Genomic DNA, 18174 nt, shown 5'->3' on the forward strand with positions numbered 1-18174 from the left:
GCTTAGGCTGCTTTGAATTCATGATCAGATTGAAGATGCTGTGCTCTAAGAAATAAATTTGTATATATTATTAATAAGATTTGGGTTTGGAAATAATTTGCCCACTCATGTCAGACAGGGTGTTTTTTTTCCATTGAATTTGCAAATGGTTCAGGTCTAAATGTTTGGGATTTATGAAATAAGTGCTTTCATAGTGACAGAGTTCTACATGAGTTCTTATGTATAGAAAGAGCATGCACATTTTCCAGAGAAACAAGCATTCATTTCAGCAAAGTTATTTTTTTCTAAATAGGAAATTACAAAGTTCAGAAAACAACATAATTTGTCAGAATCCTTGATGGTTGGTTTTTAAAATGTTGAGATGGTGATGTACATTGACCTAAATATAGTAATGGACTCAAAGGGAAACATTCACATTGAATGTGGTAAGTCAATAAATAGAAGAGGTATTTAGACTATAAAATTTATTATTTTGCTTTACACAGTATTTACTGGCACCATCATCCAAACATTGGTGAAGAACTCACTTTTTTTTTTGCATAGAAATCACGAGACCAAATTATTACATCTAATGTGTTATATAAAATATCCTTGTGGTAGAATATTCATAGTTTTGTTTATGTGTTTCTGGAAGTAGAGATCACAGTGCAAAGACAACTAAGTTTTATCTATTGACAGTCTGATGAATAACCACACACACATATGCACATGCATACACAAACTCAAAATTCAAATAGAAACCCATATAAGGCTTCATTGTATTTTATCTAAATCATATGAAACAAAGAAAAAAACATGCAATTGTGCAGAGTTAATATCACAAATATTCATCTTAAGGTGATATAAATACTTGAGATAAATAAGCAGAACCATTGAATATCAAAAATAAAGCATGATTCAGTAACCAAAGAGGTTGAATTTAAAAATGACCATTAGGCTGACAGGATGTGAAAGGTTGAAATACCAGATCTTAAATGATGTGTATGTTTCTATGATTAGAGGGTCTGGTAGCTGCAGATTAGGGCGGTTATGGGGTCTAGAGGAGTGTAGATTGAACCTTGTTCCTGCACTGCCACCGACTCACTATGTCATCTTTGAAGTCATTTCACTTGAATAAACCTAAATTTCCTCATCTGGAAAATGAGACAATGGAACTAGATGACCTCTTAAATTTTTTTTAAAATTCTAAATTATAGTAATTATTCTATACTGAGGCTCTGCACCATATTTGCTTATCTGTTACCTCTAGAATGGAACTTCTCTCCTTTTCACTGTTAAAATCCTACTGATTCTGAAGAAATTGTGTGCCTAAACATGTTAATTACAAAGAAGTTTATCTTAAGGGTTAACTGAAAAGAAGATAATAACCAATAAAATGAAATAATATGGGTAAATTTTGGATAGTACACTCTAATGTTATACAGTCATTAAACTGAAAATTGTAAATTAAAAAAAAACTTTATGGCTATTAAAAAGTAGAAGAAAAAGTTGAATATATATCTCAATTGTAACTGTATAAGTAGTATAAATACAGAAACAGAGATCAAAAGAAAAAGACAAATATTTTCAAAGTAATAGAATTATAGGTGAGTTTTATATTTTAATTTTCATTAATGTGGTTCTAATGTTATTTATACAATATTGTTGGCGATGATAATAATGAATAAATATGACTCCTATTTTAAGACCTAGCTTAGATGCCTCCTCCTGAATGAAAATAATTTTCTCTTCTTAGTTATTTCTATTGCATACTCTAAGTTTAATAGCACTTATTAATTTAAACTTTATTATATGTTTTTTCTATATCAGGATTCCCTAATAGATTGTAAACTTTCGAGGGAAAGAACATATCATCAACCTCTGTAATTCTCCATAGCACCTAACTTTGTGCCATATAGATAGTATGTTTGCTTAATTCAGTTATCTTGGTTGTACAGTGTAGAATAAAACAGACTTGAAATTAATAAATTAATATGCCCAATATGTATATTGAGAATACATTGAGAGTCTGATCCCACTTGAAGAAGCTGGGACTACAACAGCAAAAATAAAAACAAAGTTTACAAAAAAACTATATAAAATACAACCCTTCAGTGCGTCACACCTAACAATGGGAAGACTGTGGCTGGAGAAAAGTAAGAAGCAGAAAGGTAACATATAAGCTTTGAAGAGGTTGGCAAGGCCAGAGGATACATGGTTTTGGAAGTCTTGCTGAGGAGTCTGGATTTTTATTCTAAATAGCCTGGGAAGCCACTGGACGATTTTGAGCAGGGAGGTGATGTGAACATATTAGAATTTTAAAAAGTCACTTTGTGTGCTATTTGGAGCTATGCTTAAAGGGGATGACATTGGGAAAGGGAAACCATCTGAAAGGTCATGAAGGAATTTTAATTGAAGATGGTGGCATAAATTTTGATGGCAAGTATATCAGAGATGGTAGGATAAGTTAGATATCTTCCAATTTTATGTTGTAAACACTGCTAATCTTGGTCACTCAGAGATTTCATATCCACATTAGGTCCTAAACCATTCTTGCTACTGTCTTTCTGTTAAATTAATCTTGAAAATTACCAGATCTCTGCAAAATCTATAATAATAAAAGCTTAATATACTAAATAGACCAGACAGTCGAAGGACCTTCCGGACATCCTTCCAGATGAAGCCTCGGCAGCGGGGGCTGAGGCAGAGGTGGTTAGGGGTTCTTCCCTCCATCCATCCAGGTGATGACATCCCGTAGAAACGCCCGACTTCCTCTCCCTAGTGACTAGCCTCCTTGCAATTTCTTTAGCCCAGGAACACTTAGCCAGGTGGAAACATTTTACAGTTTAACCAAATGTCTGTGAAGCGTTTGCCCTTGCCTCATCTCATTTGATCCTCACAGAAGTCCTGGAATAGGCAGATAGGAGACTCGGTGGAATCCTATTTTCTTTTCATTAGCTGGAAAACGGAAATTTAGAAAGTTTAGAAACTTGACCAACTGAAAAGAAGTAAGAAATGGTGGACCTTGAAAATGACTTTAGGTTTTCTCACTGCACAGAATATAGTCAAACACTGCTGCAGTTAAATATTTTGCCCTTTGTTCTCCCTGCATGATCTACAATAATAATCTGCTTTGTGTTGATATTTACTGCTGTGTTGCTGACAATTACCTGAAAGAGAAGTTGGGTTGCTTCACTGGGCTGGAGAAAATTTAGATACATCAGAAAGCAGATCTAATTAAGCAAGTTTGTTCCATATCTATAAAAGGCTAAGTTGACTCACGCATGCTCTTGCTGGCGCCAATCGCACGCATGTGTTTCCATCTGTTGACATTTCTATTATAGAGAAAGGGTGATAGTGATATTAAAATATTTCTTCTAATTAATTTCCTTTCAATGTGCATGAATTTGTGCCACTGGGCCACTAGTGCAGTATATAAGTCAGTTATCTATTTACTATCTCACTTAACCTGCACAAAAGCCCTATGAGGTAATAATTACTATTCCCCAATTTACAGATGAAATATAAACATAATGATTTGCTGATATTTTTAATATTTCTGAGCTATTAAAATTTTGAGAGAGGATTTAAACTGTTTAATTTTCAAACTCTGTCCTGCTGCCAGAGCTACTTAATACAAATGCCTTATCCAAATTTGTATTTGCTTTAAGTTTATAACTTAAGATTCAGTCTTTAGAACCTTTTACAAACAAAACCCAATGCCCTGATGAGGGCTGAAGTAGTGATTCTTTGTTTTCCTGTGAATATGTACAGTGGAATCAAATACTTCTGTATTCAAGCCCAAAACATTCCAAACCATAGAGCTAGTAAAGAAATATAAATATAATTTGTTACTTATATATGCATGTTTGTGTGGTTTGTGTGTATGTGTCTGTAGAAAGGTATACTAGTTACATTCTATATTGTTAATTATTGAACTTTTAAATTATAGTTAATTTGGTGATTTTTTATGTTGTTTGTTTTGGCTGCTGGTATATTGGCTTGACATAAATTCAAAAATTGGTATATGGAACAAATTTTTACTCAGCTCTCTTGTGTTTGAATCATCATAAATTATACACAATGGCTGTTAGTGAAATTGATAAAATTTATTGTAACTTTTTGAGCTTTTAGATTAGTTTTCCTCTCAGGATCTGTTAAAATTAAAGAACATGTAGGGGCTATGCTTAATTTCATTTACTACAAAATGTATTTGAAAGTATACAGGTTAGAGAAATTCCATTTGGTAAATACACCTTAATTCTCCATCACTCAGCTACACTGATTTTTCTTTTACTGTTTTTGTCATTGACTATTTCCTAAAAACTTATATACTGACAATATGCTGCTAATTTTCCAATTTTCCAACATGCACAGAATCAAATTAGAAGACCCATAAAAGTCTCCAAGCTATAATTGAACATTTGGAGTTCATGAAATTAAATTCTGACGTTTCAATAAATGTAGTATATATGCATACTGCCTTTCAATGACTTTTGAAGTGAATTTAGTCTTGTTCATATGATACAATATTATTGTTAATAGGGCAACATGGTTTAAAGGGGCACAGATTAATTAATCAAATTAAGTATCATATTGGGTTTGTCCTCTATGAGAGAATTTTATGTAGAAGTAATAACATACTATCGTCATCAAAATATTGTCAATTTATTTTAAATTAGATAAATCTTTTCTTTCTTAAAAATCTAATGACCCAGAAATATGTAAAATCATAATTGCTCGATAATACATGGCATTTTTATTATCTTACGTGAAGAAGGATCTGTGATGTTTTTCTCTTGGAATTGTTTAAGAAAGGAAAACTTGTGTAATTAAGTTTATATTATTTGTTTATTTTATTTACTATATTATTTTTGGTGACCAAACATGGCCAATGAGGTCCATATTTTATAAAACCAATCTTGATAAGATGCTGCAAGAATTTATGTAGCTAAAATTTTTTAGTTCAATGCCCATTTTTACTTGCTAACGAAAATTTCACAGTATCTCAAGGTGGTTTTTAATCGATGGCAAATACATCAGTTAAGATGACCTCTTCCTTTCCATGTATAACTGAAACTTGTTCAAGTTTATTCAAGGACAAAGTTATGGCATCATCTGTAGATCTAATAGAAATTCTCGATCTCAGGCCACACCCCAGACCCACTGAATCAGACTTTTCATATTTATGAATTCCCTAAGTGATGCATATGCACATTAAATGTTGAGAAGCTCTCTCCTAATGCATCCCTTCTCATTAACTTTCTTCTAATTCTGAAAAAAAAAATACATGTCCTTTGGCTACTTTAATCCATTGTCCATTAACACATGCTAGCATTCTGTAGACATCTTCACAATGATGGCAGGAAGAATGTATTATATTTTGCTGTAGTGCGGTGTCCAAGCTTTTGTGCCATTTGTCCCCTTGAATAATTTTGGAGGCCTTTCTGAGAATTTTACCTGACACCTGTATTCAAATTGAAAAAGATATTACCATCTAAATGCTTTCTCCTTGTCTTCTTGGAAAACAAGTATTGCTTTCAAGATTGAGCTTAAGCGCCATGGATATATTTGCGGGGTGCTTTAAGTAAGTGACTTAAATTTAACACTATGAAGTAGGTTGCCACTAGTATCCCCACTTGCGAATGAGGAAACACAGTTAGTAATGTGACCATAGTCAGTAAAAGAATAAATAATGAACTGGCATTTCAACTCATACCATATGACTCCAGAGAAGTTAACTTCATCACAATGTCATGATGCATTGGAAATCCATGTTTAAAAACATGGATTCTGAAGTCTCAGGTGTTTATTTCCAATGTATTTTTCTTGTTATTACTTGATATGACATTATGACATTATATTTTTCCACCTCTAGGTTTCTTTTTATTGTTTCTGTTTTCCTTCTTATACTTACTTCTAACTTTGTCTTCCATGATTACTAATTACATACCTCACATACAGTATCCGTATTTTCTTAACCTGTTTCAAGATTTTCTACACCAAATTATGGTACTGTTTCTTTGCTCCTAACACAAACATAAACATATTCATTCATTTCCTCATTCAGTCCTTAAGAATATTTATTTTGAGTCAGGTACTGTGCTAAGCACTAAAGTTATAATAATGGTAAAAGTATCAGAATCTCTGCATTTAGATTGGGGCCAGCCTATATAAAGGACAAAGACATTAATCAAATCACTATAATACTAATAAGTATATAAATACAACTAATTAGAGCTTCATGGACCAAATATGAAGGCTATGATGGCATACAGAATGGGACTGAGCAGGATTTCAAAAAGTAAAAATTGGAGGGGAGGTATATACATTTCAGAAACCAAAAGCAAAGGTTTCATGGGGAAGGAGGGGTGACATAAAATGGGACTGGAGAGAAGGTTTGGTAATGTGCTCCATGCCTCAACCCAGTCAGAATGCCAAGATCTACTTCCACACTTCTAAATATGGCACTGTCATGAGTTCAGTCCTGCCCCCTACCCAAAGATGCATATATTGAAATCTTAACCTCTGGTACTTGAGAATATGACCTTATTTGGAAATAGTCATTGGAGATGTAATTAGTTAAGGTACATGATGCCATCCTGGAGGAAGGTGGGCTCTTAACCCAATATGACTGTTGTCCTTAGAAGAAGACAGTCATATGAAGACACAGACACAGGAAGGATCCCAGATGATGATAAAGGCAGATAATGGAGTTAGGCAGCTGCAAGCCAAAGATTGTCAGCAAACCATCAGAAGCTAGGCAGGTTTCAGAAGGACCATGGCGCTACCAACATCTTAATTTGAGATTTCTAGCCCCAGAACTATGAAACAGTAATTTTCTATTGTTTGAAACAATGAAACAATTCACTTTGTGTTATTTTGTTACAACAGCCTTAGGAAAATAATATAGCCCCTTCAACTACAGCATTGAAAGCCTGCTTCTATTTTTTTCTATTAAAATGTTACCGAGCATAAATTCCAGTATAAAGTCTAATGTATAAAAATCTTTTAGAATTTAGCATCAAATGGGGAAAGGACATTTTCTTTCTGAAAATGAGAAATTAAAAGCAGAAAATAATGAATCAGAGCAATTGTATAAAATTGGGATTAGCATTTTTGTTTCCTTGTTTGTGTATGTGCGTATATGTCCTAGAAAAAAATATAAATTCATTCAATGTAGTTAGCACAACACATTTTATTGCATAATGGGCATTGCTTGCAAAAATTTTTAATTATGAAATAAAAACCAGTAATTACAAAATCAATCATTTGAAAACCAGTACCATTAGGCATGAAAATAAAGGAATCAACCACCAAAATCCTTTTTTTTTCACATACAAAACTGTGTGTACTTTTCAATATATTGCTAATGTTTCTAAGAAACTAATTAGAAAATATATCAGAGTACATCTAACTTCAAGTTCCACTTCTTGCAGAATATTTCTGGTATAATTTGGAACATTAGACAATGGAAAGTAATAATTTTCTTCCACCAATGGTATAGTTCCTTTATGAGAGCCAAAAATAATAAAATTAGAGAATGTGTAATTTTTAAAGAAATGTCATTGCATTCAGGGTGCAAATGCCTAATAGATAGATAGATAGATAGATAGATCCTCTGCTTCTTTTAAAAAATATTTTTATTGATTTTAAAATAAATAAAATTAAATACTTGTAGACAGAAAAAATGCACATCACTGAAAACTAAATTAACCCTACATCCTATCAGAAATCTCCTCTACTCTTATGTCAGTGGATCACATTGAAAAAAACAAACAAAAAACACTACTAGGCTTCAGTTTATATAATCTGGGTCCCTTTCATGAAATGGGCATAACCTGTTAAAATCTGTTGTCTCTCCCCTACAGGTTGGAGAATACCAACTTTAGCCATACTCTGAAAGCCTTCCAACAATGATTAAAATTAGGGAAATGTGCTCGGGGGACATAGGGAAAAACCAACGACAGCATAAGAACATGACAGGGCTGGTCTCGAAACTTTCTGGCGGCATATAAGCATCAGTGCTTACGTCTGGCCTTTTCTGGTGGCTGTTTTGTATTCCCAAGCTTTTCTCTTTTCAATAGTGTATGCAAAACAAGTCACGGTGCAAGCACATGGTGGGGCTGTATCATGTTAAGCTGAAGGCTGGTAGAAGAAATATATTTAAAACAGAATTATGTAGCTAACATTCCTCTTCAGGAGAGAAAATTTTTCTTTTTAAAATAAAAAATGTATCTATTTAAGGTGTACAACATGATAATTTGGTATACAGCCCCTCTAATACACAACTAGATGGTTGTCCTAGAAAAAATTCACTAATTGTTCACTACTTGTCTTATGGTGAGAATCAATGAGGTGAACAAGTTACCTGAGAAGGTTGGTTTATTAGTATGATCAGTCTAGGTTTTTTTGTAATTTAGTAGATGTATTTTTTGTTCTGTTTGTTTGTTTTTTACCAACCAGTGGGGGGTTTCCTCATGAAAGAGTCCAGAGAAGCCAATGACAAATGAAGGAATAGATATGTTTTTCTTTTATCTAAGTCATAAGAAGTTAACATGCAACCCAACTGAGTTTATTTCTAAAACTCAATTTATTAGAAAACCATCTGACTGCAGATAGAAGTTTTGAGAAAAAATAGTTGAAGTATTTGTGTGTATGCATTTCTAAAGATGAAGTAGCAATTCAGAACTTTCAGTTCTACTTTAGCTTAGTTATATGGAAGGAGATAAATGACTAATCCATTTTTGTTTTATCAACCTCTTCTTATAAAACACTGTCTAGGATAGACCCGTGGTCGGCAAACTGCGGCTCACCAGCCACATGAGGCTTTTTGGCCCCTTGAGTGTGGCTCTTCCTAAGCCATAGGAGTACCCTAATTAAGTTAATAACAATGTACCTACCTATATAGTTTAAGTTTAAAAAATTTGGCTCTCAAAAGAAATTTCAATCGTTGTACTGTTGATATTTGGCTCTGTTGACTAATGAGTTTGCCGACCACTGGCATAGACAAAAAGAGAAGGTCTTTTACAACTCAGCTACTATGAATCCTTATTAATCTTGGTCATTCTTATAGGAAATTCTCAAAGGCCAAAATTACCATAAGTTATGAGGAGTTAAAAAAATCTGTGCATTCCCATCAACAGAACACACACTAGATTTTCTTTTATATTAATACTTCTCTGTAACTAGGTCTTCCAGTGAAGTTTTTTTTTCAGCTTATGGGTAAGAAATGTAACACACAGATATATTTTAACACATTAGAATCTAAGCTGTATGCAATTGTTTTGCATGCACGTAAGAATCTTTACTGAATCAAACAATTTGAGATGATTTTGATATTACTATCATTTATTTTTTCTTCTTATTCTTAAATGTAAAAAATGTATTTAATTTTTACCAATGAATTGTAAAAAAAAATAGAAATATTGGAATCAGGAAAAAAGACTATGGGCAGATGGTCTATGATCTTTGGTTCTTTGCTATACATGTTAATACTCCCTGGGGAAAAAGGGCTCAAATCTTGGAATTAAAATTTTAATGGATAATGAAAATAGTCACAATTTATTTTAAGATTGTACTTTTGATCATTCTGCCTTCCTTCCAGGCCAGTCTATGTGACCCACAAGGTGAGATTCTCTCATCTCTGCCAATACAAGTCTCACATTGAGACTCAAAACACACCAGAGCAATAATGAGGGTTTAACTAACTCCAATTGTTCCAGGATTGTTTTTTAAGGAATAGGAGTAAGAGCTTTACTTTTTCTCCCCAATTTTAATGGTAGTAATTTTATATTCTCTCCCTTATTCTAGGGAGCTCTAAAGAATAGCATTGTATTGTAGACGTGAGCAGCTTTTTAGGACCTGTAAGGGCAGTAGCTGGGCTTATCAGTTCTTGGCAACAACATAGCCTCCATGAAAGGAGATTTATTGATTGAAAGGATGATTCACCAGCCTTTTCACATAAAAGACTCTTCTCAACAACTAAGAAGAGTTTCAAAGGTCAATAGCTAACATTTTATGCTGCTAAACGATAATGTAAATGACTTCTCATTTTGATCTTGTCAGTTTTTTCTCTAATTTCCCCTTTTACTATTAAAGAAATGATAGTAATAAAAAAGAGAAATGTTGAAACTAAAAAGGAATCTATATAATATTAATAATCGTTTTTCTTTCAAATACCTGTAAGACAGAATTAAAATAAATTCAAATTTTATGTTCACTAATTGTCCAAATTAAATACCGGAACCAAATTTTCTGCCCTTAAATTGTTTCTGTAATCTACTGTGTAGTGTTTATATCCAGGAAGTACTGATTTTATCACCTACTTGTTCTAAAGCATAAATTCAATGATCACTTTAATCTCAAGCTTACCTATTTTATTCAGTAAAGTGATGTTAATTCTAAATTACTCCTCTAAGAAGATGAAGTAATATTCATGTAAAAAGTAATAAAAGGGGGACATTATTGGAGGTCATAAATAGACACTTAAATAGTTAATAAAGTATTACTCAGAGTAATTGTTCTTTAGAAATTATAATTTTCACACAATATACATGCCAATCACATACAGATTTTATCAGCTATCCAAATGTTCATTTATTAACTATCTTACCTTCTTAAAAGAAGATGCTAACCACTATTTCTCAAAGTGTAGTTTCTCTACTGTAAACTATAAAATTAAACAGCTTATATTAGATTTTGAAAATTTTCATTAATTACATTGTTTTCATTACCATTAAAAGGCCACCATTATTATTACAAACCAGCATAACTCTATTATTTTATTAAAAATGACAAAATGTATAAATAAATTAATAGACATTCGTTTTTTATTATTTTATTTTTTTGTGTATTTTTTTTATTGATTAAGTTATTTCATATGTGTCCTTATTCCCACGTTACCCCCTATCCCCCCCACTCATGCCCTCACCCCCCTGTTGTCTGTGTCCATTGGTTAGGCCTATATGCTTGCATTAAGTCCTTTGGTTGATCTCTCCCCCTACCCCCACCTTCCCCTACCTTCCCTCTGAGGTTTGACGGTCTGATCAATGCTTCTCTGTCTCTGGATCTGTTTTTGTTCATCACTTTATGTTGTTCATTATATTCTACAAATGAGTGAGATCATGTGATATTATCTTTCTCTGGCTGACTTATTTCACTTAGCATTATGCTCTCCAGTTCCATCCATGCTGTTGCAAATGGTAAGAACTCCTTCTTTTTTACCACAGCGTAGTATTCCATTGTGTAGATGTACCACAGTTTTGTAATCCACTCATCTGCTGATGGGTACTTAGGCTGTTTCCAGATCTTAGCTATGGTAAATTGTGCTGCTATGAACATAGGGGTGCATATATCCTTTTTGATTGGTGTTTCTAGTTTCTTGGGATATATTCCTAGAAGTGGGATCACTGGGTCAAATGGGAGTTCCATTTTTAATTTTTAGAGGAAACTCCATACTGTTCTCCACAGTGGCTGCAGCAGTCTGCATTCCCACCAGCAGTGCATGAGGGTTCCTTTTTCTCCACGTCCTTGCCAGCACTTGTTGTTTGTTGATTTGTTGATGATAGCCATTCTGACAGGTGTGAGATGGTACCGCATTGTTGTTTTGATTTGCATCTCTCAGATGATTAGTGACTTTGAACATGTTTTCATATGTCTCTTGGCCTTTCTTCTGAATAGACATTCATTTTTAAAACAGATACAGTTTTATTGTAACAGGGTAGAGTTCTTTTGGTTTTGCCTTTTTTCCGTTTTATAAAATTTAATTTTTTTAATTGAATGTATTGGAGTGACATCGGTTAATAAAATGATATAAGCTTCAGATGTACAGTTCTATAATATATAATCTCTATATTGTATTGTGTATTCAACACTTCAAGTCAAGTCTCCTTTGATCCACATTTATTCCCCTTTTACCCATTCTACTTCTCCCCACCCCTTTCCTGGTAATCATGATGCAGTTGTGTCTATGATGTCTATGAGGGTTTTTCTTTCTTTTTTTTTCTTTAGTCCCTTCACCTTTTACTTTGTGTGTGTGTGTGTGTGTGTGTGTGTGTTTGTGTGTGATATTTTTGTTGTTTATTCTATTACAAATATCCTCCATTTCCCCCACTTTGCCTCCCTCCACCATTCCCCCACCCAGGCCTTTACCATATTATATATATGTATAGCGCATGGAGCCTTCACCTTTTTCATTCAGCATCCCCCAATCACTTTCCCCTCTGACAGCTGCGAGTCTGCCCTCTGTCTCCATGAGTTTGTTTCTATTTTGTTAGTTTATAGTTTATTGTATTCATTAGATTCCACATATAAGTGAAATCATATGGTACTTGTCTTTCGCTGACTGCCTTATTTCCCTTAACATAATAATCTCCAGGTCTACCCATGGCTGTCACAAAGGATAAGAATTTCCTCCCCCCCACCCCCATTGTGTAAATGTACCATAACCTTTTTTATACTCATCTATTGGTGGGCACTTGGGCTGCTTCCAAATCTAGGCTATTGTGTATAATGCTGCAGTGAACATAGGGGTGCATATATTCTTTCAAATTATTGTTTCGGGTTTCTTCAGATATATTCTCAGAAGTGGAATCGCTGGCCCACAAGGCAGTTTCATTTTGAATTTTTGAGGTAACGCCATACTGTTCTCCACAGTGGCTGCACCAGTCTGCATTCCCACCAACAGTGCACCAGGGTTCCCTTTTCTCCACATCCTGGGCAACACTGTTGTTCGTTGATTTATTGATGATAGCCATTCTGTCAGATGTGAGCTGATATCTCATTGTGGTTTTAATTTGCATTTCTCTGACGATTAGTGACATTGAGCATCTTTTCATGTGCCTATTGACCATCTGTATGTCCTCTTTGGAGAAGTGTCTATTATCCTTCTTCCGAAAACCTTATATAAAGTTTTCAATATATATAAATGCATGTAAATAGTTTATTTGGTGGGACTTGAGAAAAAGCAGAGCTCTGGATTAGCATTAAGCCAATATAGGGAAAACAGACAAATGGAATTATGATTCCTAAACTAAGCTAATTCAGCTTAGTTCTGTGCAGGATCACCAAGCCAGATGTGACCTAAACCCTTACTGACGAGAGAGAGAGAGAGAGAGAGAGAGAGAGAGAGAGAGAGAGAGAGAGAGAGAGAGAGTTAGAGAGAGAGAGAGAGAAAGAGAGAGAGAGAGAGAGAGAGAGAGAGAGAGAGAGAGAGAGAGAGAGAGAGATTTTAAAATACTTGGCAAAAAAAGAAATTGTTATCTTCTTATTGTCAGCTAGTTTATAACATTATAAACTAGTAGAAACAAAGACCATGCAATTGAGCTTATCGTTGCACTTCATGTTTTTATTATGTCAACCAGTACACAAAAATTTCAGTATATTTAGGTGTGTGTGTGTGTGTATGTGGATAGTATTTTCTACAGATGTGCAATACTGGCATATATAAACAATTTTTGATTATGTGCAAATTACCCATTCTATAGATAGATTTGTGGTTAAAATTCCTAATTCCATGTTTAATTCTCAAACTGTCCAGAGCCTTTCTTGCAGATATGTGTAAAGGTAATACAAAGTCTCTTTAATATTTATTTAAGCAGATTATAATTAGCAACATAAATTTTCTGATCTTTATGAAAGGTCAAACTATTGATTCTAAATTCAGATTGAAATCATTAGAAAGGTGCCCTTTATAGCCTATTTATTTTCTTCTGAGACTAAATAAAAAGAAAAACATGAAAGTTTTCTTTGTTTTTTTCTGTAAGAATCCTCTTGAAATCTGCAGAGTTCTGTTTTTGTTTTTTCTTTTTCTTTTACTTTTCTTAAATAAATATACCCAAAATGTTGAAAGGTAGGAATCAGAAGTTCAAAATAAACAGCTTTTTTGATGATAAAATCCAAAGTTGAATTTTAATTGACTTGAAGCCTTGAAGAACTGCATCTGACCTGAAACCACTTTCTATCCCCAATTCCCACAATATTGCCCTCAGTTCTGTCCCCTCTCAACTCCTCTTCAGACACACTAAACATGTACATGACTGTGTATTCTGCATGTAGGACACTATTGTGTTGTCCTAAAATAAGAATATATATTAACTCAATGGGAAAAACCACTTTGTTCTTTCATTCATTCTTTTGTTATAATAAACAGTAAGTGGTCATCTGTGCCAAACACTGTGCTAGACATTGGGGATAAGATAAAGAGAAAGAAAGAAATTATCGTAACTAAATGATATAATGGGGATGCACCAAGGAGGAGGAGACCAAAGACTCTAAGCTTGTGTGGAGGGACTGAGAGATCTACAATAACAGTTTCTTAAAGAAAGTGACTTTTAACTAAGAGCTGAATGATAAATACAAGTTATCCATATAAATAGAAAAGAAAAATGTTTCCAGGTAGGAGGAAGAGCAGGTAAACATCAGAACTCAAGAAAGACTATGGCCTATTCAGTGAATTTTAAACAGTCAGTATGATTGGAACATAGAACAAAGGGAGATAAACAAGAAACAGGAGAAAGGCTGGAGAAATGGGGGTTAGGTCTGTCATGTTTGGTTTTCATCCTAATGGCAATGAAACACCAGTCAAGGGTTTAAATAAGAAAATCAATGTAATAAAATATGCTTTAAAAATTATATGGCACCCTTGGTGGTTTGGCTCAATGAATAGAGCATCGGCCCTCAGATTGAAGGGTCCTGAGTTTGATTCCAGACAAGGGCATGTACCTTGGTTGCAGGCTCGATCCCTGGCTCTGGTCTGGGTGCATGTGAGAGGCAACCAATCAATGTGTCTCTCTCACATTGATGTTTTTCTCTCCCCTCCCCCACTTTCTTCCACTCTCTCTAAAAAATCAATGGAAAAATATCCTTGGGTGAGGATTAAAATAATTATATGGCTTCTTTGTGAAGTAAAGATGTGGGGAGGCAGTGCTGGGCATCAATGCAAGCAAGGCTGTTGTAGTAGTTCAGTAAGAAACGATAGTGACTCTACTGAGCTCATGGTACTAAAGGTGAAGAGAAGTAAAAACATTCAGTTGCCACTTAGAAGCTAGAATGGACAGGAAATGGTGAGTTTCCTTGTATGAGTACTAGGGGGAAGTGGCTGTTGATGGTGTGAAGGTTGGCTGCCAGAAGTCTGATGTGGATAACTGTGGATATTGGTTTCATTATTTGAGTGTAAACATTGAGATGATAATAAAGAGGGGCATGTAGGGGAGAGGGGTACTGTATATGTGTGATGGAGGTGAGGTTATGGGTTCTATTTTGGATATGTTGATTTAAGAGGCCAGCAAGATAATCAGGCAGAAATGTTTTAAAAAATAGTGGATGTTTGGGAGAAGAATTTTGGAAAGTGGTTGGAGTAAGTCATCAGTCCATGAAGGATAAATGAAGACTTGTGAATAGACACAGCCACTTAGGCAATGTCAAATGAGAAAAAGAGAGGGTGGTTCAAAGGCTGAATGAAGAAAATTAACATTTAAGGGTTGTGTGGACCAGTGAAAGAAAAGAATAGTGTGCTGTCATAGAGCCAAAGTGAGAGTGCTTTCAGAAAAAAAAAAGTTAAAGAAGAATTGGAATTGTCCTTTGGATTTAGTAATGAGGAGGTCAATAGTACCAACTAAATGTTTGTAACTCTAATAGGGAAATGTTCAGCAGCAGAGATAGTGAGAGTTGAAAAGTAACAAGAATGATGAGAAAACTAATGTCATCAACAGTGCCTACAGTAAATATTTATAAAAATGGACACACACCCCACTGAGTACCAGCAATGCCCAAAACAAAAGGAAGTGAAGAAAAGTGTGCTGGTGCAAAGCAGTGTTTACAGAGAAGAACATAATTATTTGACAAGTGCTACACTTAGGAAGGGCCTCTGAGCACCTCACTTGCAGTGACATTTATTGTTGTTATTGCTTTTGATGTTACCACATCCTCCCATTTGTCTTCCTTTATGTTCTAGACAGTTTGAAACAGAGAGAGATAGGGCATGATGATTATGATATTATGGTTGGAGTATTCAAAGGTGCATCTTACAACTACTTGTTGGAAATTCATATTAGAACAAACTCCCACTCTGAATGAAGTGAAAAGCAAATGTACACAAAATATATGCGATAATGACTCAAATCTCCACTAGGCACAGAACTTCAGGGAATCCTTGGGGGACATCACAGAGTACGAGCAGAGACCAAGGTCAGTAGGCTTGGATGCCAATAAACACATTATTGCTGCATATTTGACAGAGGTGAGGGGCACGGCTACAATTTGCAATCCTGATTCTATGTGTATAACAGAGAATTCCTGTAATTAGAGTATCCGGTGCCTGTGCCAGGAAAATAGAGAGAAAAGCAGCCAGGGCCATTTGGATAATTAGGTGCAACAGTCTGTCTCCCATGAATATTCATTTTAGAGGAAGTGGAAGTTGAACGGGAAGATGTTTTTACATGTAGGGGCTGGAAGTGGAAGTTGTCTTCTAAATATGCAGTAATCCACACCATGTAGTTTATAATAGGACACCATGAAAGGTGCTTTCACCTTTCTTTGTCCGCAAGTGCTCCCACTTGGTGATTTTATAGATCCCATACTAAAGATGAATTATAATGCTGATGTAGTGTTTCTATATCCATAGGGTGAATTGTATCTAATTTTCTCTTGTTGGTGTTATTATTTTGGTTGACAAGTATACTACATCACCCTATACTACTTACATTTGTGAAGGTAAATATAACTAGGGCATAACAACCAAAAATCTTGATTTACTTTTCATATTAGGAATATTATTTTAGGAAAAGCAGAATAGTTAAAAATAAATTTTAAATCTATTTCTCCTGGTCATATGAATTATTTCTTTTAACCTCAGTTGTGATCATAATCAATATTTGTCTCAAAGCTATAATTTTTAGCTATTATAATTTTGAAAGGGTTGCAGGTATTTTGTAGCTTTCTCCAGGCCCTGGCAAAGCTCTGACACGGAGTTAGACACTGGTCTATCTAACTGGCCACTTCACCAGAGGTGGGAGGATTTGGTACCATGGTTATAGTATTTATCATTGGTTATTCAGCACCACGGACAGCGCACTCCAGAGTGCTAGGACAACCCCCACCTTGCAGAGTAGAGCCATCACATATGGAAGGAGCTTGAAATGGCATTGGTCCTCTGGGACTTGGCCATTCATCTAGGGAGATGACATTCTTTAGAAAAAGAAAATGGAACAAATCTTGTTTTATCCACAGCACTATGTTATTAATAGCACCTCAAGCCTCATCCCTTTCCTTGCTTTACTTTTATAGGGCAGTACTGATAGTCACAAAGACAAGCAGGATTTACTCCTGCTATGACAGTTGAGATGAACTTCTCTGTACTCCAGGTAATTCCAAGAACAAGATTTTTGGGAGATGATTGCAGAAAAAGAAAGAACCTATAAATATTTTGAAATATTTTACTAAGACTTGAAAAAGTATTGAAGCTGTGTGATATGATGGAGAAGGAACTAGACTCAGAGTCAGGATTCCTAGGAGCCAAGAGATCAGATCAGGTCTTTAGAAAGTTATTCAATCTCCCAGGTTTGGTTTCTTAATGAGTAAAAATACAAGATGTAGACTAAATAATAGTGACAGTATTCAAATGGATTTTCTATATATATTTCATGATTCCATATCCACATAATTTCTAGTGTATTGTTTTCAATGTTTGTTGGATTATATTCTCCTTCAAGTAAGAAATTTCACAGAAGGAAAAAAAAAACCCTCTCTATTAGGATAAGAAACAGATGACAAGCAATTATACAACTAGAACAATCAATTACATTAAAAATTAAGAGCTTGTATTCTGCATATTTTAGGTCATTAGATTGAATAACAATCTGTCATCTATCTGCATCCATCCTCTCATTTAGAGACAGCAACATCCTTATCACTTACCACATATTCTTGGAACCATATGTCACTGAAGAAAATTGAAAGTCAGTTTTTATCCCTCATCAGGCAGGAGACAATAGTAGACTGTCTGTAGTGTCTGGTATGCTCCTATAGGGGAATGTGAACATCCACTTGGTCATCATTCCTCACCAGAAGATTCCTGGTTCAAACTTGTTTCTAAAACAACAACAACAAAACCACAGTGTAGGGTATGGGATAGGGAAGAACATTCAGGATAAAATGGGAATGAGGGTGAGAAGAGGTGTGCTTTAGGAATGACAT

The sequence above is a fragment of the Myotis myotis genome, unplaced genomic scaffold (assembly GCF_014108235.1).
Source record: "Myotis myotis isolate mMyoMyo1 unplaced genomic scaffold, mMyoMyo1.p scaffold_m19_p_7, whole genome shotgun sequence".
NCBI classification, from domain to species: domain Eukaryota; kingdom Metazoa; phylum Chordata; class Mammalia; order Chiroptera; family Vespertilionidae; genus Myotis; species Myotis myotis.